Below are 22,967 nucleotides of genomic sequence, written 5' to 3' on the forward strand. Positions count from 1 at the left end.
TTCTAAGTCAAAACTTTCTGAAGTCATTGCAGATTTTTTCTTGCATAAAGACTCAGTGTGGACTAAAGCTAATGGATCTTTTATTATATTCTTCTGGTGATAGCCACTTTTTCATACCTCTACTAAAATTGCTAAATTTTAGCTCACTGATTAATTTCAAAAGCTCTAGTATCAAAAGGAGTTGTCATTATAGCCTAATGTACTTGAAATACTTCCTCAGCTTTTGAAATGTTATCTTGCCTATCTCCTTTGAAATGAACAATTAATTAAAAACATTGCTATGCACACTTCCAGGTACTATAAACTTGTCTGAAAGAATTTTGGTTCATCTTTTTTCCCTGACTAACCTGTTACATTCAATTTCCACCAAACTTCATGACCCACAAAGTAACCAATATGCATAAAAAGACAGCAACAGAAGGAAGAAATGTAAACCAAACACAAATATAATCTTACAAATTTACTACATGATTCCTATATGTGGTGCATTGCAAAGTGGATTTGTAAAATATCATTTGGAATTTGTAAATCAGGTCCATGGTTTCTTTTATAGAAAATGTGCTTGAGTCTCAACTTTTTGTACTACTGGAGAAATAGGAAAGTAGCAGTCAGCAGCAGAGCCAATGATCCAGCCTGGGTACTTAGGCTACTGCTAAAGAAAGTTTACCCATACCATTTAATGGTTGGCACCTCCCTGCAGCCTCACAAACGTTCACTTCCCAGATAACTTCCAGGTGTGGCAACATGAGGCAGGGATTGCTTTGAATACAAGTGCAGGTGAGTCCAACCTGTCCTCAGAGAAAATGGAAGGAGGTAGCCATCCTGGTGGAAGTGTTGCCATGCACATGTAACGGGATAAAACAGAGCATGCCCTGGTTTTTTTAGCAGGGGTGGAGAGAGGTGACAGAGAGAAAGGCAAATAAACTAGTGGAGACATAGTACCTTTGGAGCTAATATTAAGCAGCAGGAAATAATATTGTCTAAGGCTACCTTTGACTGTATTTTAATGAAAATATTTGGAAATCACCTTTATGGAGATGGTATATTTCTCTGTTTACTGAGATATATTTTGAGACTGACTTTGATCTTACCTACTATACAGTAAACCCAAAGCTATACCTTAATGGACTGACAAGAGTGTGAAGTGACTTCCAGTGAAATTTCAATGCATAAGCACTCCAGCACAGAGTTCAAGAATAATGAGTAATGGTATACAAAAGTACAACATTACAGGGAGGTTTCTTGACTTAGGTCAACAAAAAATTTATTTGATTTTATCTAATTTACAACACAACAAGCTGAACTAGATTTTTATAGGAACCCTGGTTTTTAATACAATGTAAGTAAATAATTTTTCATCCTACTATATAATAAGAGTTAGGCCTACTAGAATAATAATTATGCACTTGTTCTGTTTTATTTAATCATATCAAATTTTTGTTGTCTTCAAATTACAGTAACTGCACTTTTCCTACACACAGGCACTGCTTGCAAGAAAAAAAAAATACAATCAAGCATTTTATGTCAGTGAAGTGCATATGTATGTACTTTAAAATATGTATTAAAGCTCATCTCCCAGAGATTGTCTGACTTTTGGGGTTTTTTTCTGGTGTGTATGGTTTCCAGGTGATGGGCAAGGTAACTCCTTGTGGATTGCAGAAAATCAGCAACTGACTCATTTGGAGTCAGGATGAAAAGTTGTTTTACCTGGATTGATGGAATCCCTTCTAAAGTTTATGTTTTTCTACAGTAATAGAAAAAAAACCTATAAGATACATAATACTACTAAGAGATAGCAAGAAAAAAAGAAAGAACACTTCTTTCTACATAGATTTATTTCTTTTATTGCCAGCTTATCAAGAAATGACCCATCTAAAACATCTAGTGAGTAATAGGAGATAAAATTAACCTTAATGCATCATAATTTTGAGGTAGGCCATAAAAAAAGGCTTTCCTCTTTGCTAGGTACACATAGCAGCAAAATTATTATAATTTCTCACCTCAAAACTGTTATGGTCAGACCTATCACTTTTTTTAAGTAGCTTTTCAACCATTTATTTTCTAACAATCACCTTGATGTCTAAAAGTAGATAGTAGTTATTGCAATGTAGGCCTTCAGAAGAGGTGATATGTAGTATATAAATAAAATTTTATTCTTTCTTACGCTAGTGGTTCTGAATTCTCTCTCTATTTGTTCCTGCAGAAAAATAAAATAACCTTACTGGGTTCCCCTATTGCACATAGCTGGAATTATCTCAAAAACAAAAATAAAAAAATAACACAACAAAACAACAAACAAACAAACAGTCTTAAAATTAAAATCTTACATTTTATTCTAATTGAACAGAAAGGCACTTTCTTAGCAGGGTGAATTTTCAGAATAAACTGAAGTCTGTGTAGAAGTATTGCACTGCAAGATTTTACCCAGAAAAATGACTAAATTTAGCTTGACAGAGCCTTTAAGATCCCTCAGTGTGGAATTGCCAGTCTGTTAGCAATGTAGAAGACTGCAGCTCATGGTCCATTGAAGTCCCAAAGTATCTTCTGTAGAACAATTAGCTCAAGCTGTCTCCAGTGCTTCCTCTATGAAGGCTGTTTACACCTTAGTATCTCTGAGAATATTAGGAGAATGTAGAAATAAATGCTTAAGGAAAATTTGGAGGCTAGGATGGCCTTGACCACTTTAAGTGCTATGAGAGTGTTGGAGGTGCAGTTGGAGAATCCTTGCTACTACAAAGTTTGATCATGGCTTCAACTTCTTGCTGGAGGAAATTCATAAATTAGCAAAAAGGAAGATTGCTGGTGAGGACTTATTTAGCTGAAGTAAATATTCATTGATTTCTTTGGGTATCAAAGATGAGACTGATATCTCTGATACCCTAGGGGATAGTTGTAAGGTTGTGTTCCTAACGTGGAAAATCTGCAGTTCTTCTGTTCCAGTAAGAAAGAATTTCTGTTACCCAGCACTACCCAATATGATGGCTGGATTAGCATTTCACATAGCCCTTACTAATGGGACTCCACCTTCTCACATGAGCAAGGAGAGTGCTCTTCCTTAAAGAAGTCTCATTCAGACAGCAGTGCACTCGCTAAAATGCATGGCAAAAATGCAAAAGGAGAAGCTCAAAATATTGTAACCCAAAAAGACAAAAAAGATGCCCCTATAGCAAGACTTCATGCAAATCAGTGCTCTATAAGGGTTACACTAGAGCAATTTTACCAGATTGAGCCTGCTGCCTTATTTAAATGGATAATCATGGGGTCATATGCCAAGTACAGTATCTGTCAATAAGTTAGATACCTGATACTACTGCCAGATGTACATTAAGCCACTTCAAAGCCTTTATCTATTTCCTGATGGATATGGTATCCTACTGCTATCTGAAATTCTTTGTAATACACAGAGAATAAGACAGAAAAGTAGGCATAAAACAGCAAACACCAGCAACACAAAATCATTTTTTAATTCATAACTCAATTTCTTTCTTATATGTAGATGTAGAGATACCACTGGTTAAGTCCTGCTGAAGTGATCTGTAGAAATAAAATAGTTGGACCTAACACAGTTGTACTTTTTCAGAGAATTCTTTTTGACCACAATTAATAGTGCTTGTGATGTGAAGGTTTGAGAGCTATGACACCAAAACAAATATTAAAATCAAATCAAAAGGAAATACACTGGATGCCTAAATTAACATAATTTCCTAATTCAATATAGTTTACTGGAATAAGATATTTTTAGTCCAAAATTATTGTTTTAGGCTCACATTTGGTACAAATTTTCAGTCACCATTCTTGTTAACACATGCTGCAACAAATCACACTGGACATCAGGGGCCTTTTCTTAGAAATTAGTTATCATAACCCACATGGCTGATGCTTAGGAAGCTGTATGTGGAGTTTTCCAGATTGGATTTTATTCTGGTTTTCACATAAACTGACAGACTGATAGATGGTCTTATTTTAACATCAGAGAAAAAAATAGTGTAAGTGCTTTTGGCAGCTACACTAGTCTTTAATATCAACACAGCAGAAACTTCAACTGGTAATGACCAAATTGTCTGAAATGTAGTGGGCTGTGATGGCCATTTTCAGTAGTCATGAGCTGGAAGGAGACAAAATTCTGCAGAACAATTACTAAAACTTCCACTACATCAGTTCAGGCAATTTCCACACTGAGGGTTATAAACAGTATGATAAAAAAAAAAATCCTACAGTGTACCTGGGGTCATACCAGTAAGTTACCTGAGCCTAAATAATTATCCTTAAAGGTGAGTTTCTTGCCTGAAAACCTATGGAAATATTTTCTTTTCCTGTTGAAACATAGGATTTCTTCCTTCAGTAAACAGGTAGTAACACTGAGGGACATCAGAACAGGAAAGGTTAATAGAAAACCCCAAGTATGAAAGCTACAAAAGGCACTTTTGGCTTAAATTAGAATGTGTTGCAAGCATGGAGAAATTTATAGAAACAAGCAAAAGAGAAGACAAATACAGGTAGTAATAGGAGACAAAGACTGGGAAAAGCACAGACTGAACACTCTCCTGTATAACTTGCTCTAGGTGATTCTGTCTTATCAGGGCCATTGGACTAGATGACCTCCAGGAGTCCCTTGCAACCCTAACTCTTTTATGACTCTATGATTCTGGTGGAAAGACTGAATAAAAAGAAGTGGACAAAACACATAAGCATGGAATATATATATAGTCAGTGGCCTTAAATGTAATGTTATGTGACCTTAATGTAACAGTATGTGATTTTATAAACTATGGGTACTTAGAAATACCTAGAAAACCAAAACTGTCCACAGAAGTACAGAATGGTGGTTTGACTCTGGCTGGATGCCAGCTGCCCACCAAAGCAGCTCTACTCTTTCTCTCCTCCACTGGGCAGGACAGAGAAAATACAACCAAAGGCTTATGAGTTCAGGAAAGGACAGAGAGAGATCTCTCACAAATTACTGTCACTGGAAAAAGAGACTTGATTCAGGGAAGTTGGTTTCTTTATTACCAAAAAAAAAAAAAAAATAGAGCAGGGAAATGGGAAACATAACCAAATCTTAAAACACCTCCTACACATTCCTTCCTTCCTTCTGGATTCAATTTCACTCATCATTTTCTCTACCTCCCAACCTCCAACAGCACAAGGGGATGGGAACTGAGGGTTGTGGGCAGGTCATCATATACTGTCTCTGCTGCTCCTTCCTTTTCATGCTCTTGCCCTGCTCCAATATGCTCCTCTTTCCATGGACCTGATAGGTCCTGTCAGGCTCTTCTCCCTACAAAGTCAGAGCCTTCCTCAGGCATTCACCCGCTTTGAACTGAGGTCCTCCATGGGCTGCAGATGGGCAGCCTGCCTAATGCTGATCTTCAGACCAGGCTGGCAAGGGAGTCTCTGCTCTGGCACATGGAGGGTTTTCTCCCACTCCTCCTCCACCAGTCTGGGTATCTGTAGGGTGGTTTCTCTCATACATTCTCCCTCCTCTATCTGGCTGCTGCTCCACTGCAGGTTTTCTTCGCCTTCTTAAATGCATTATCCCAGAACTGCTAAATCTGTCACCGATGATTGTCAGCCTTGGTCAGTGGCAGGTCCGTCTTGGAGCTGGCTGGCATTGGGTCTGTTGCACATGGAGGAAACATCTGGCAGCATCTCACCCACAGCTGCTTTACTACTTGCTATGCAAACCAAATAGACAGAGAAACAGTAGAGGGGCTTTGAAAGATGAGGTGCTGTGAAAGCAGAGAACAGGAGATAATAAAAATTACATGTTTCTTTGTAGAAGTGTTGTTCAGATGTAACTGAGAGACCTTATCTTATTTTGATAAGACTAAACTAGTTTGTTTGAGTCCAATTGCTGTTGTGCTTTATTAAACCAGCAAATTAAAAAAGATACAGGTATGTACTGGGACCTTTACCAGCACAAACTGCAACCTGCAATGGTTGTCCCTCAGCCACATTACAGTTGTTTTCTAGATTTTCTCATCATTACTAATTCACCTCTCTCAATTAAAAAGGAGTTGTCATAGATGGAATCACAGATGTTATTATCCAAACCTGAAGGTAAATTCAGTTCCAAAAGGAGTGGAAGTGCACTGAAACTCACAGATAATTGATTCTCATAATTAGAAACCTTTTTATGATCCATGACACACACGGGCACTTGCACTGAACTCCAAGATACATGTTGCTCTTCTTTAAATATTTCTTACATGAGAAGAATTCATAAGGAGACAACTAAGCAAGATTATTATGGTGTTTTCTGCCCTCTCAATAGGTCTAAAAGTGAAAGCTTCTTTGAGGAGACTGAGTTACCTTCTCAGGGAAATGCCAGGGGAATTTTAATGGCCATTAAGAGTCTTAACAACAATGCAAAAGTTGATGTAATGTATTGGCCCTAATACAGTGCCTCTTCCCATCATAGCAGAATAGTGTGTTACTGTTACATGTGTATTATGTCTATTTTCCACCTTCTTTACAAAATTTAAGTCTGTGATGTTCTCATCAAGGGAAATGATGATGGAGTTACAGAGGTCTGTGATTAAATTTGCTCAGCAGCAATCTGTAAATAACCTGCAGCATACTGTTTCCATTTTTTGTTTCACTCTGTAACCTGCAGTGAGTGTTGACTTCCAAGTACTGTTCAGTAAAAAGGAAAAGCACACAGCTGACTGATTGGTCCTTGTATTCTGAAATGAAAAATGATGAGCAGAAAGTCGTCAGAGGAAACCCCAGAAAAGAAACCAATTTCAAACCAGTGCATCTCCCCTACCTATTCACCTGTCTGACTACTGCAAATAGCCTTTGTGCTGTGCCTTGTCCTCGTCATAGGTCAATGAGTAAAACTGCCATGTGTTTAGGGGAAAGCTGATTGTTGAACGCATTGCTCTCTGCAGAGTGTGGAGGCACACCAAAATGACTGTCCATTCATGAGTGACTAGAGTCAATAATACTAGAGCCCTGTGTTTTCTTCCTCTATTTTTTCTTGCCCACAGGCTGAACTGAGTCTTTCACTGGGCTTTGACAGATCAGAGAGAACAGGGCTTCTTCTTGACTCCCCTACTGTACCAGCCAGACTTCACTGTTGACAGATGATTCAAAAGCTGTAATTGTGGGCTGCAGTACAACCTTGACAATAGTGGGATAATCCAGGGACACCACAGATGAAAGCAACTTTTTAAAGGTCTCCAAGTAGGTGTTTCCAGACCACATGGCATATTTATTTTCTGAGATCTCATCATTCTTCAAGGACTGAAGAGCTGCTTCTACACAGTGGAGCCTGGAAGGAGGAAGCATTTGGAGATCTTTCTCACTCGACTCTGGCAGTTTTTTCATTTCTCTGTTCTTTGTGCATTTGTATTCATGGAATTTGTTATTGTTGCTTAACTTCCCACAGAATTGTTGGACTGAAGCACCTCTCTTCATTTCTATAACTAGTGCCATTTGACCTACTAGACAATTTAATCCAGCCTCCACTTTTGAATGGATTTTCTCACAAGTGGCAATCTCTAGCGGGGTCACTTCGAGAGGCAACCGCACCGCATGTTACCTTGCACCATAATGAGGGCAATTTCAAAAGGCATTCAATCAAAAGAAAGGGTGTTTTCTGCAAAAGGCTTGTGTCCTACGTTTTCACTTGTCCTTATCAGTGTCTGAAGCTATTGAAAAACCTCAATCTATGTCTCGTAATAGTCAGTTTTAATTTTTTCTTAGTACATGTTGCAGAACAACAAGGGTACTCTTAGCAGCCACTTTAGAATTCTGCAAGTTTAAGGGGAGCTGGATTGCCCCTAAGGAAATGGGAGGATTCCTGTTTGCTCAGAAAGTCCTATTCAGAAAATTCCTGTTTACTTCTGACATATAAACAGATAGGAAGGGATGGATGAAGCAGGAAAGCCAGGCAGTTGTCAGTGTTCTATTCATATTAGTCTATTTTCATGTCACTTTGCACAGTATATCAGAGATTACAATTATCCCTCCACTGAAACAATACCTTGTCTGTATAATTGCTAATCAACAGTCCTTTGAGTCCTTTGACACTCATGCTGTAAGGCCTTGGGTGTTTTCACTGCTTCTGCCTTTCTTCCTCTCTTTTTCTAATTTGAAGTTCACAAACAGCTGATTGATGGCTATCAAAACTCGATGCCCATATAAAAGATGGAGCATGGGTGGCTGCACTGCCTCCCTACTGCATGAAGGGCGACACTGCTTCTGAGCAGTGCTACTCACTGCTGAGCCCCAGCCTTGCCACAAGAGAAGCAAGCTCCACACAGGGACAGACAATAGCTGGCCCAAAAAGTGAGTGTGCAAGCTCTGTGCAGTACCTGACAAAAAGAGTGCCACATTTTATTAAATATTTTTGTCTACTACTCAGCTACACTGAATCTTGTGGAGATCAGCAGAAGATAATGTTCTATTATTTCATTTCCATATACAAAATTAATTCAAGTGGCAACATTTTATTCCATTTAGATATTTTGTACCAGAATCTTAAAAAAATCAAGGGCAGGATCTTTCCATTTATTTCATTAGAATAAAGTCACAGGAAAAAACCCCAAAAACAAACAAACCAATCCCTAGCTTATATTAAGCAGACAGTAACACCATAAAATATATGACTATCTCAGTGGGGTAAACAATACCTTCTTTGAGTTTTACTTTTTATTTCTACCGATATGGTTACCCCATACAGGAAAAAATGTCTGAGAATACTTGATATGGAACATCTCACCTGTAGCTGCTGAGATTCTTTCTTATGCTTTAAGAACCAAAACAAATATCTTTTAGCAATTTTTTTAAACTGAATAAAGGCCAATGGAGCTCCATTTTGCAATCACCATTTTTTTCAGAAGAATTGTTATGGAAAGTGGGATATATTTCCTTGAGGAAGTGGACTAGAAACATCCAGAACTTTATATGTATGAAATCAAGTTGCAGTTTCAAGAGTTTTTGTGTTGTTAAAAATGCTAGAAATCTGGAGGGGTTGTGCTTTTTAATACAAAATAAAATTCTGATAGCACTGAAGAAAATAAGAAATTAAATTGTAGTATGTATTCTTTGCATCCAGCTAATCCTAATTCACAGAAAATAACAGGATTATAAAGCAAGTTTGCTTCATATGCTTAGAAATTATGGTAACACTGGTGAGAAAGTTAAGTTAAGCTAATCTTTACAGAATAGTTCTGAAGGTGTTTGGTTATAACTGAGCAAGTTAGAATTATTTAAGGAAGTTTAAAAATTAATTTAAGGAATTAATAAAATAAACTTTGAGACATGAAAAGTGATTGAATTTCTCAGGCAACCGGCATTTTGGCATTATCTTACTTTCAGAAGCAAAAAAATTCATGCTCATATGAGATTTCATATAGTTATTTCTACTTGTATTACTCTACCTTCTACTTGTTTCATTTATGCAAATGAGCACACTTTTCCTATCACTCTGTAATAAATATAATTATAGAATTATTTACATTGGAAAAGATTTTTAAGATCAAGTCCAACCATTAACCTAATTCTGCCAGGGCCACGACTAAACCATGTTCCTAGGTGCCTCATCTGCACAGTTATTAAATGCCTCCAGGGTTGGGGACTCAATCACTTTCCAGGGAAGTCTCATTCAATGCTTGACAAGCCCTCCAGTGAAGAATTTTTTTCCTTATCTGATCTAAAACTGTGGTACAACCTGACGCAATTTCCTCTCAGCCTATTGCATAATAGGAGACAGACCTCACCCTCACTACAATCTCCTTTCAGGTAGTTAGAGTGATAGTAATAGTATCTTCTCCAACCTTCCCTCTTTTCTCAGGCCAAACAACCCCTGCTTCCCATAAGACTTGTGCACTAGTCCTTTCACCATCTTCATTGTCCTTCTCTGGAAACACTCCAACACCTAGATGCCTTTCTTGTAGTGAGCAACCCCAAACAGTAAACAGGTAGACAGAATGACAGTCGCAGATAAAGATACACACACACACATACACATACACACTCACACCCCCAAAAACTGGAAGAGAATGACACCTAGAGATACAGGGCTCACATGACTCCATCTAGCACTACAGAAGCTGACACAGTAATGAAGATTCAATCTGACAGTTTCAGTTGTCAGCAGCGTCCTTGTGTAGGTTGTGATGAGGCAAGGACAAACTTTGGTGCAAACCAGAAGAAACATAACTATCCTTTATGTTCTTTCAGGCTTAAAAAGAAGAACAGGCAGAAATCAGGTGACTTTGACTACTTTAGAGCTGGACTTTTTTCAGAGGTACATAATGAAAGGGTAAGAAGCCATGAACAAATCTCAATCAAGGGGATTTCTGATTAGATACCAGAAAAAAAAGCCACAGTGAGGATGGTCAAATGTCAGTATAGATTGCTCAGATAAACTGGAATGTCCTTGGAGATACTTCAGATTAGACTGGACAACTGGAGCCACCTGAACTGTCCTCAAAATTGGTTTTGCTTTGAGCAGGATATCAGACCAGATAACTTTACATAGTCAATAATTTTGCTATTGCAAAAGCTATGCATTGAGTGTCTTGACAACAGGGAGCACCTGGTACAGCCAAATCATTGGTGTCCCACTAGGGACACCCTTTTTTTTGTAGTATTTCAGAAAAGGGCAAGATGTTTTTTAAACACGTTCAAGTAACTGCGTGTTACGTGTCAAAGATGGTATGTATGAATTCTGAAGATTACCATAGACACATTGATTAATGTAATAGAGTGTCTGGAGAAACCCATATGTAAAAAACAAATAATTCCTAACCTTTCTTCAGTCATGAATACAAATGTCTAGCCTCAAGAAAAGATAGGGAAACAATGCAAGCCATGATCTGTGTACCCACCAAAGACCTAAAATAGAGGTAGAAACTCTTGATCCCAGAAAGCTTACCAGTGGCATGTTCCCACAGTACCTAAGCTCTCATCCATCAAAGTCTTTATAAGGAATACTAGAAGGAATCTGGAAAGCTCAGCAGCAAAGGATTTGAGTCAACAGTCTTCCATCATGCTGAGATGTTGAAATACTATCTGAATTGTCATACTGTGCTGCTTCTGCTTCATGGGCACACATGGAAGGTGACTGGTCAGCACCCCTACAGTTTCATAGTGAGATCCATCACACACCAACTCAGGCCAGAAAAGACCCCAGATCTCTGAACAAAAGATTTCTATATTAGGCAAAACATTTTATTTATCCATTCAGAATTGGCAGTCCTTACAGGAGTCATGAGTGACAGGGTGACAATTTCCCATCATAGAAAGGGTTCTGCCCATGAACACATGATGCTCTGTATGGGTAAATGGATAGTACAAATGTCCATGTAAGCAGATACATGATGCCTAAAGGACCAACATTTTCTGACATAGCTCTCTTTACTCCTTTGCCTTTGATGTTTTTGGAGGTGACTATTCTATTTTCACCTGCGTAGTAAAATTATAATACCCATGGCAACCACAATTGAAATGGCACATCTCAGAGTCTGCAAGGTTTCATCACCCTGGGAAGCATCCACATGAATAATCAGCATGAATTTAGTTTCAGACCTTGATGTATTATTCAGGCAAAATAGCTTGTCAGTTACTTCTAGTGGATCAGAGGGTCTTTTACTTGGTTTTTAAAAGGTATCACTTATACAGAAATCTTATGCCCCAAGGCCTCACAGTGTTTTGTACAAAGGTTATTTACATGTATATGTGTGACATATGCATATATATATATATATATATATATATATATATATATATATATATGTAGGTAGGTAGGTATGTTTGTGGGTTTATATATATATCTTACGTACTGCTATATAGGTATTGGGAGCTCAGGAATTAAATGTGCATACAATGAAAATACAACAGCTACTTTAACTCAATGCTCAGGACCACTAGAATTTGTGTCACTGTCCACCTGTCCTGGTTCCATCTGGGACAGAGTTCTTTTTCTTCCTAGTGGGTGGGACAGTGATGTGTTTCAGATTTAGTATAAGTATAATGTTAATAGCATTGATATATTTTTGCTAGGTAGTGCTTTCCTTAAGTCAAAGACTTTTCACTGTCTCATGCTCTGCTAGTGAGAATGGCACAGAAACCTGTGAGGGAACACAGCTGAGACAGGTTACCTGAATTTGTCAAAGGGATATTCTATACCATGGAAAGTCATGTGTGGTATATAGACACAATGAGTTGCCTGGAAGGTGGCTGATAGTCAGGGACACGCTCTGCATTGGTCACTGGGTTGTGAGCAATTTTATTGTGCACCACTTATTTATCTTGGATTCTGTTACATCATGATGAAGTTGATGATGACGATGATTATCATTATTTTCATCATTGCTGTTTTATCATTGTTATTAATATTAATATTACTATTGTGTTTGGTTGGTTTGTTTGAATTATTCAGTTGTTCTTATCTCAACACATGAGGCTTATCTTTCTTTTCATATTCTTCCCATCACAGGGCTGTGAGGGAAATGATTGGGCAGCTCCAGAGTACTTAATTACCTGCTGGAGATAAACCATAGCACCACCTCTCTCCCTGTGTGCAGCTGAGTGATAGCAGTCCTACAGCTGTTGGACAACTTTATTCAGCTGTGGTATTTTCAAAGAGTAGCAGTATAGTTATTGTCATCTTGGGACTTGTAAGTAGTCTTGATATGACATGTGTTCATTGATAAAAGAGGAGGGCAGTAAGTGTCAAAAGTGGAGTTCTTTTTCTAGTTTGTCTCACGATTAGGTTTCATGTTCAAACTAGAGCTACTGCCTTTAGCAAGGAATAAAGCAATAAATGGGGATCTCTTTTCATGTTTACTCAATATATGTGCTGAACTCCAGGGTAGTGTTTGCTGCTCTTCAAGATAACTTCCTGGAACAGCTGTCACAGGTTCCTGCTATGACTGAGAGTATTCTCATACACTGAAAGTTGTATGCAGACTTGGGTACATTTAGATGTGCACTCTTCTACAACATATTCTTCTATTAAATTTTTTGCCTATAATTATATTTTGTGTATTGAATTAGTCATGGTCACACTAGCTAGTCACCTTTATGCAATACCTTCCTGCCCTTTTGACAGTCTGCTGGCAGAGCTATTTATTCTCTTCTTATCATTGGTGGCAGTCAAAGTAAAGGCTGTTATCAGGGATTATTTGACTTTGTTTTCTCAATGGAGGATATTTTTCCTGCTGAAACTCCCCTTTTGTTGGGGATAGTTTTCCTTCAACAGTAAAGAGATAATACCATAACAGAATAACAGAAATAGAAAAAAAAAAAATGCTGCTGTCATATGTGACATTTTCAGCAAAAGAACTAGAGTCTGCAACAGAAAGTTGATTTTTTTCTACTTCCTTCCCTTATTCAGCCTATTCTTGTGAACTGCAATACCCACTGTCCTGTAACAGAAGCATTTGAAGTCTGTAGCAAATATAAGGCCAGACAACCCACTTTTTCTTTTCCATTTTCAAATCCTGAAAAATGTAAGGAAATAAGATGAAGAGCAAAGTGCTGAGAAAGGCAGATACAGGTCCAGTACTACTACATTAATTAAAAAAAAAAAAAAAAGAAAGAAAATCAAAAAAGAGATACTGTCAACAGCAGCCAGTAATTCAGTGAAATGCTATTGGTTATATTTTGGGTTGCCTTGTATTTAATGGCTTAAAACTCACTAAAAATCAGATATGTAAGAAGGACTTTTCTCAAACTTTGCAAATAATTCCAAGATAGAAACCCAAACAGAATATTTGATTTTATGACAGTCTCATTTTAATAATTAAATAACTCCAACCATGGATAGCTCATTTTATTGTCTCAGAGACAATAAAACATTATTTACCCCAGGACAGTTAACTGAACTAATATTGAAATTTTAACCCATGAATCTTTTTGTCTGCCTTGTACTTGGGAAGAAGTAAGATGCTGTGGATAAGCTGCCACAAAACTGTCTAAAGCATGAAGTTATTGTAGGAGCAAATCATGAACCTTTCACAAGGTAAGTACAAAATCCTGCAATAAAAAGGGTCATACGTGAAATGCATTAAGGAATCATTAAAACAGCTCAACAGCTACCTGGCACCTGAAAATAAGAAGTCAATTATACCAGCTGTGTTTCTATTTTTTTCCCAGTCATCGTCCCCCTCCTCCCCCCCACCCAAGATGAGTAGCTCTCAGTCCTGTGAAAAAAATACTTTGTCTTCTTTCTTGAGAAGATAAAGAAGAAGGCAAGTGCATATTTTCAGAAGAAACACCATTTTACTTTCTTCAGTTTCTTCCTTTTGAAACAGCTGGCTAGAAGGAAACTATTTGCAGAAGTATTTTCATGTGGCAGTGGGAGGGAGAGAGCCATCTCCATTACATTGCTGAGTAGTTATATTGCCTAAATCTCATTTTTCATCGTCACCTGAAGCAGCACAGCAAACACAGGTAGAGAAGTCACAGAATCCCAGAATATTCTCAGTTAGAGGTAATCCACAGTGGTCATCGAGTCCAACATTTAAGTGAACCAAATCATGTTTACATCTACAAGTCCACTACAACAACTCTCTAAACTGTAAAGAGATAGATTTGATGAGTGGACTGTTAAATGAATAAGGAATTGGTTGGAGAGACTCATCCAGAGCGTAATGGTCAATGGCTCAGCATCCCAAGGGACATCAAGCGATGTCCCTCAGGGGACCCATATTATTTATGTTATTTAGTATCTTCATTAATGACAGAGGTGAAAAGATCAAGTCCACCCTCAGCAAATTTGCTGATGACACCAAGTTGAGTGGCACAGTTGCCACACCCAAAGGACAGGATGCCATCCAGAGAGACCTGAACAAGCTTTAGGAATGGACCCATGGAAATCTTGGTTTAACAAGACCAAGCACAAGGATGGGGAAACCCCCTGTAGCAATACAGGCTGGGGGAATGAACAGATGAAGAGCAGCCCTGAGGATTTCAGGGTGCTGTTGGATGAGAGGCGGGACATGACACAGCAATGTACACTGGCAACTCAAAAAGCCAAACGTGTCCTGGGCTGCATCCAGAGCAGCGTGGGCAGCAGGGCCAGGGAGGGGATTCTGCCCCTCTGCTCTGCTCTGCTGAGACCCCACCTGCAGTGCTGCATCAGCTCTGGGGCCCAGCACAGGAAGGACATGGACCTGTTGGAGAGAGTCCAGAGGAGGGTCAACAAGATGATCAGAGGGATGGAGAACCTCTCCTATGAGAAAAGGCTGAGAGAATGGAGATTGCTCATCCTGGAGAAGAGAAGGCTTTAGGGTGTCTGAATTGTGGCCTTCCAGTACCTGAAGGGAGCCTACAAGAGAGATGGAAAGAGACTATTTACAAGAGCATATGGAGACAGGACAAGGGGAAATGGCTTCTATGTGAAAGATGGTACGTTTAACTTATATATTAGGAAGAAATTCTTTCCTGTGAGGTTTGTGGATGCTCCATCCCTGGAAATGTTCAAGACCAGTTTGGATGGGATTCTGAGCAACCTGGTCTAGTGAAAGATGTCTCTGCCGTTGGCAGGGGGTTGGAATGAAATTAAGTTTAAGGTCCACTGCAATCCAAACATTCTATAGTATATCATAAAAAAGACAAAATATGTTTTGAGTGTTGTGCCTAACCCTAACCCTAACCCAACTCAAACCACTTTAAAGCAAACCACTTCCAATACTGCTTGTCAATTAAGCACCTACATAATGACCTAATGAATGTTGATTGATAAGTAGTATTGTAGCATGGACATCACCCTCAACCCCATGATTTCATTAATTTCAGTCATTTCTACAAAGGACTGAAAATTCAAGATATAAAATCTGATTGCGCCTATTTATAACTTCAAATGTATTATTATTCTCTAGCAACCAAAACTATATAGGGCTACCAATAATATCCACTGCAGCTCTATGGCAGTAGTAGTATCACTTGCTGTCCCCCTTGCCAGCTGTAATGTTTAATTATGTGACTTCAATTAACCAGCCTTAGATGTGAAGGAATTTCGTGTCCTTTCAATATCTGGTATTCTCAGATCACCTGAGCAAACCCCATATTATTGTGGCTTACATCACAGCTATTTGATCTTCCTTTATACTTTCTGAATTTAATTATAATTGCTTAAATCTGTCTTTATTCGACCATTAGATGTAAGAATACTTACACTCCAGTACTATCAAGCTGTCTGTTTTCTAAGGAATGCTCAGGGTAGCAGAAGTAACAACCCCCTTAATGGTGACAAAAGGACTTTGCACAGCCAGATTCCTCTCTCTCTCCTGCCACATTTCCAAGATCAAGGAAACTCCACTAATTATTTTGCTCAGGGTTTCAGGGTTTACACTTGGTAGGCAACCCTGTAAAAATTCCTGTCTATCAGTATTTGAAACTTGGGTTTAATCTGCTTTATATTGTAATGATTCTCAGAACAGAAAGTATCAAACTTGTTCTGTTTAGCCACAGAAGAAATGATGATGTTGTTTTTTGCTTTGAAAAATCCTGTGTTATTTCCTCAAGGAGCATAAGATATAGGGTATTTTTTTTCTGACAGCTGCTTTTATCAATACTTAAGTAAGAAGGGAACAAAAATTACTCTTAAAAGGCAGTAAAAGATTAATACTGTGGCTGTAGGATAATCAGTTTTGGCTTCATGATGTCCAAATTAAAAAGAAAAAAAAAAAAAAGATAAATTACTTCTCAGCATATTTCTTACTGACTTGGATTTGTGGATTTTAACAGATATGCTTATAAAACAACATTATTACAATACCACTGTAGAGTACTAGAAAATCATTATTACTCTATAATAGATAGAGGAAAAAAAAATGGGAGTATGAAGTAACATTCAGTCCTTCACTTTGAAGAACATAAATTTTATGACCATCACCCTAGCTGACTGGTATTTTGAGAAAGTGCTATTGCATGAACTGAACATCTGTATTTCTAGCTAAAATCAAAAAAAGCAGTTCAACTCTTTTGACAAATACCTTCTCAGCATCAACCAGAAATACATTGCTAAATTCAAATTTTGCAAGTTATGCCTTATTCTTTAACAATACCATCTGGCAAAGTGCATAGCATACTTTGCAGCTGAGGAAAGATCAACTCTGAACATAGCAATTTTACATAAGCTATAGTAGTTTATGCTCCCTCATGCCACAGGAGTGTGATCCCTCTTCAGACACTCATCCAACTGATGTGAGTCACAATTCAACTTTTCACCCAGCATACTATAGCTCAGGTGCATTTTTGAACTAAAACACTCATCTGACTGCAAAAGCCCTGTGCCACATATCCCCCAAGTATGGATGGATCAAGATATGAAGCAAGGTACAACACTGATTTTTTACTTTAAAAGTTATTCACAAGGATTTTATCCTAAAAGATTGGAAGGATATAGTCACTTATTGAATATTTTTTAGATATGCGTGTGAATGTGAATGTGCCACATAAAAACATAATTTACATCACAAATTTGACTAGGCACTCATCAACTGCTAGAGATGTCATAAAAGTGTATTGGATCACTTTTTTTTTAATGCCAATTATTGTTACATTTCTTCCTCTGAACAACATTTCCAACACCACATTTCCCTGTGCTTTAGCTCTTTGTTTTTCAACTAGTATGTAATTCACTCAGTGAAAAATGTTTAAGAGCTCTGCACTGTAATTATCTTCATCCTTGCAGCATTTTAAAAGAGGTCTTCTATTTTTCTCCTGGTGATTGAGCATCACATTTGCAAAAAATGTTTTGGCCTATCACACAGAAGAGTTAAGTCAGTAAATTCAGCAAATACAGTTCGGAGACTATGTAGCTGTAAATCTCCAAGAAAACAGGATTCAGAAACTGCAATAATTCTAGCACAAGTTTCAGTTAAGAAAAGATTCCAAGTTAGAATTTGGTATGGAGGGAAATAGAGATGTTTTTCATCATTCTCTGTATTAATACAAAAGTGAGGAACTGGGACTAACTCCATATTGCTTTTAGGTGTTTGCAAAAGATATGTCAAAAAACACTTGAAGCTCTTAGTTTTAATTTTTGAGATACATGTGTCCCAATTATTTTTGATTTGAATCTTTGCTGGTATATTTAAAGCTCCCCAGGTAGTCTGAACTTCTTTCTACAAAATAACAGTATATAATGAAAGCATATCTGTAAATATTCATAATTTTCCTGTTAAGGATTTGAAAGACACTGTTACAATTTTAAAAAAAACATTAATTTCTCCTGATGTTTTAGAATGGTTTCTCCCAGTTCAGAAATGTTTTCACTAGATTTTGCATGCAGGGTTAAGAAAAATACAGTATCTTTTAACTGAATTGCTATTATGGCAGGATTTGCAATGATCCTTTTAAAGCACTTCATTCTATTGGTTGCTATTAAATGTAATTAATTTCTTCAATTGTGTATCTCTATGTGAATATGCACATGTTTATATACACATAAACACACGTTTATATACACATGCATGTATGTAAATATTTACACTCTGGAAGCAAATGCCTGGACAAGGGAGAACCACTGCAAAACTTTGTTTTAAATTTCTGTTTTATAATATTGTCAAAGTCCTAGATAGCAGTGCCATTTTCTGTCATGGCTTTTTTTCCTGCTATTTCTATTTTCTTATCCTTTCTTAAAGCATGAGTAAGGCAATTGTGAGATACTTGCATGATAACATATACTCATGGTGAAATCAAAGTTTAAGGCCCTTTGTACAGCTACATCTGACTTTAACAACTTTGGACTTTTATTTTCTAAGTCTCTCCATCTTTGGCAATTTTCTGCATGCCTCAGTTTCCTACCTTGTATGGCTACTTTCCTGAAAGCAATCAGAGTAAATTTCTCAGGTTGTGCTGATCATTAGTGCCTGTTAGACTGGCAGGTCTAACTACTCTCATTTCATCCATTTCAGTTAGTCAAAGCAGAGGTTTCAAAGGAGCCAAAATCAGTTTCATCTCTGGTTTTCCTCCTCTGCTGAGAAGCATCTATCAAGACTCACCTGTGTGTCTGGGATGCCATGCAGAAAGATCACTTGCAGTTATTTCAAAAATCCAGATACCATAAATGGCTTTCTGAAAAGCACTGTGTTTGTAAAGGCTGCTACTTCCAGAGTTTGGTTAGATGAGGTCTAATAGACATAAACACACAGGTTTATGTCTATAAAGAGATTGCCCACACCTTGGCGAAGCTTAAGTTTGCAGTTACCTGGCTTGAGCAACCAGCACTGCCTTCATAGGGCCTTAACCTTTGCATTGTAAAGGTTTTGCGTTTACAAAATAAAAAAAAAAAAAAGCAGAACTATTAAGAGCATGTGAGAGTTAGGACTGAAGTTCCTGTCCTCAAAGCCTCATCCATAGCCATGACAATTTTAATTTTTCCTTCCTTTCAAATAGACACAAGAGTATATTTTTTCTTAGTCTTCCAGCCACCAGAACTAAAGACATAAGAACTGGCAAGGCTGACAAACACCTGCTCCTATCTCTACCACTGCTGTACTGAAATTCAAGCTACCTCTGCTGACTTTTATTATCCCAAACATCCTAATGCTAAAATTGCTCATGCATTTTTTTACTAAATGGAGTAATGGCTAAAATTCTGATAAATTACAGTGGGTGTTATTTTTGATAATTTATCATAATGGATGCAGCCTTTTCACTAAAGTAGCAATTAAGTCATCACTGTTCCCTGGCCTACACAAATTCATTGTGTCTCAGTTTATTGCTCTTACCTTCAGAACCATTTTGCCACAAATCTGACACCAAAGTCCGAAATCATGTAGAGAAAACTGGTAGAAAAAGAAAGGTCATTCGCTGAAACTCTTATTTTTTTAGTATGTTCCACTGATATTAAAACAGTTACAATTAGCTCTGTATCTAAACCATTGTTTCCCCCTGCAATCGTTGTTGCTGCAGGTACATATGTGTTTCAGTCTGTTTTCACTCTGAATAAGGAATACACACAACGACAAAGAATGAGTCTCATCTGTCTTTTAGGTGCTTCAGCTGCGTTGCTTATCGGTTAATTCTTGGTTTGATTATGAGCAATATATGTATAAGATTCCCATATATATGTCATGCCAGTCTCTTCTTTTTCACAGAAGCCAATGTACTGATGCAAAAACGAATTATATTACAAATTATTGTTGTTCTGGTTGTGGTGGGGTTCTTTATTTTTTTTTATTTTTTTTTTTAGTTTCATTGCTGTGACTGCTGCTATGAATACTAAAGTAGTGTATAAAGTAGTCATAAACTCATAAACACACAGACTGGCCCAGGTTGGAAGTGACTTGAAGATCCCTGCTATGGACAGGAACATCTTTAACTAGACTGGCTTGCTCAGTCTAGTGAATAGTAGACTTGAATACTTTCACGGATGAGGTTTCCACAACTTCCCTAACAACCTGTTCCAGTGCCTCACCACACTCACAGGAAAAATTTCTTCCCTAATCTAAACTTTTTCTCTTTCAGTTTGAAGCCATCTCCCCTTGTCCTGTCACTACATGCTCTTGTAAATATTCTCTCTCAATCTCTCTTGTAGGCTCCCTTCAGGTACTGGAAGGTCACAGTTCAGACATCCCAAAGCCATCTCTTCTCCAGGATGAGCAACCTCCATTCTCTCAGCCTTTTCTCATAGGAGAGGCTCTCCATCCCTCTGATCATCTTGCTGACCCTCCTCTGGACTCTCTCCAGCAGTTCCATGTCCTTCCTGTGCTGGGCCCCAGAGTTTGATGCAGGGTTCCAGGTGGGGTCTCAGCAGAGCAGAGGGGCAGAATCCCCTCTCTCTCCCTGCTGTCCACGCTGCTCTGGATGCAGCCCAGGACACGTTTGGCTTTCTGGGCTGGAAGTCCCCATGGCTGGGTCATGTCCAGCCTCTCCTCCACCAGCAGCCCCAAGTCCTTCTTGGCAGAATCTGTTCATCCCCCAGCATGTGTTGGTACCTGGGATTTCCCTGATCCAGATGCAGCACCTTGCACTTGGTCTTGAGATTCCTTTGAAGTCTCATGAGATTTACGTGAGCCCATTCCTCAAGCTTGTTCAAGTCTCTCTGGATGGCATTCCATCCTTCAGTGTGTCAACCATGTCATTCAGCTTGCTGTCATAAACAAATTTGCTGAGGTTGCACTTGACCCTTTTGTCCATGTCATTAATAAAGATATTAAAAAATACTGGTCCCAGTATGCACCCCGGAGGGACACCACTTGTCCCTGATGTCCTTCATGACTCTGAGACCCCTACCCTCTAGGTAAGGTCTAACTACTTTCATAGTAGTACCTAGTACTACTAGGTAGTAATCTAACTACTTTTTTTTTTTTCGTGAAATCCATCTCTGTCTAATTTAGTGGGAAATATATTGTGGAACCTATGTCAAAGTCTACAGAAGTCCACATAAATGACACCTGTAGACTTTCCCTTGTACAGTGATGAAGTCATTCCATTGTAGAAGGCCACTAGGTTGGTCACACAAGACTTGTTCTTGGTGAAGCTGTGCTGGCTGTCCTGAATCACCTCCCTGTCCTCCATGTGCCTTAACATAGTTTCTATGATGATCTATTTCATGACTTCCCCATGCACAGCAGTGAATCTGACAATTCTCAGGGTCCTCTTTTCTCCCCTTTTAAAGATGGGTACAGTGTTTTCTTTTTTCCAGTTCCCTAAGACTTCAAACAACTGCCACAACTTTTCAAATATCTTGGCAAGTGGCTTGGGAACTACATCAGCAAGTTCCCTCCGGGGTGCATCTCATTGGGTTCTTATAGACTTGTGTAAGTTACTCCTTTACAACAGATCAAAACTGAGTCATCAGGCTTTTATCTTAAACCTCCTATTTAATGAGAACAATTGTCAAATTATTTCCTCCTGGTTTAGCTAGCAGTTTGAAGATTCCATTATTTATTTTTAAGATTCCTAAACTGATTAGGAATGGAAGCTAACATACCATAACCATTTGCCTTGCACCTGACCGCATGCATGGCCTTAGACAGAACACTTATTTATCCTATTTGTTTTGAGTAGTGATAGTAGTGACAGAGGAAGTCAGAACTCTCAGCACTTTCACCATAGCTTTGCAAAATACTCACATGCCTTTGCTCCCATAGGGCTTTCCCAGCAATCCAAAATTAGACACAGATCAAGGTTTGCCTAATCTCCCTAGAAAGTTTGTGATAATGTCAAGGAAGTTGATACAAACACATATTTCTGACAGCACCTCCAAGCTGTTACTCTAGATTGTAAGACTGAGAAATTTGTGTTCATGTGTCCCTCAGTGAAAAATTCCATAAATAGAGAACAAGGTCACAGAAATTGAAAAGTATTTATTTTGGTTACCTACAACAGTGCCTGTAAGCACTGGTGTAGGTAACCAAACTGGGCTCAAAGTGTTTTCATAATTTCTTTGATAAAGAAAAGATCCCTCATTTAGGAAGAAATGGCAAGAGAGATACCATCACAGCCTTGAAAGTGTCAGGAAGTGTCCATGCTTGGCAATCTATGTGGTTCTTAGTGGAGAGATGTGTGAGCATAAAGACACTTGCAGCCATGTACTGCAGGTAAGAGCATGGACACACACAAGGGCCATGAAGTAGCCAGCACATAATCAATTGGTAGCTGAGCTTACCTTATTCATGTAGCCATGCCCCAAGCTACCACTAGAATAAACCATCTACTAATAAAGCATTAATATACAGCAGGTGACTAATTACACAGACCAAGTTACAACAACTGGCCCTCATTTTCATGTGAAAAATTGTGTTTTTTGAAAATCCTGGCTGAAGGCTTTGCAGAAATGGTATGCTGTCACATCAAAACCCAGTCACATCAGGTATCTTGGTCCTTGGTATAATACAAGACCCAGGGGGACTGATCAGTTTAAAAAGAGAAACTAGTCTGCCCCAGGCAAAAAAAATAATTCAGAGCAACACTAATTCACACTACCAAATGGAATAAGACAGTAAGCTTTCTGCTCTATCGATAATCTTACTCTCTCTTCAGCTACCCTCCTC

This window comes from Cyanistes caeruleus, chromosome Z (genome assembly GCF_971803275.1).
Source record: "Cyanistes caeruleus chromosome Z, bCyaCae1.hap1.1, whole genome shotgun sequence".
Lineage (NCBI taxonomy): Eukaryota > Metazoa > Chordata > Aves > Passeriformes > Paridae > Cyanistes > Cyanistes caeruleus.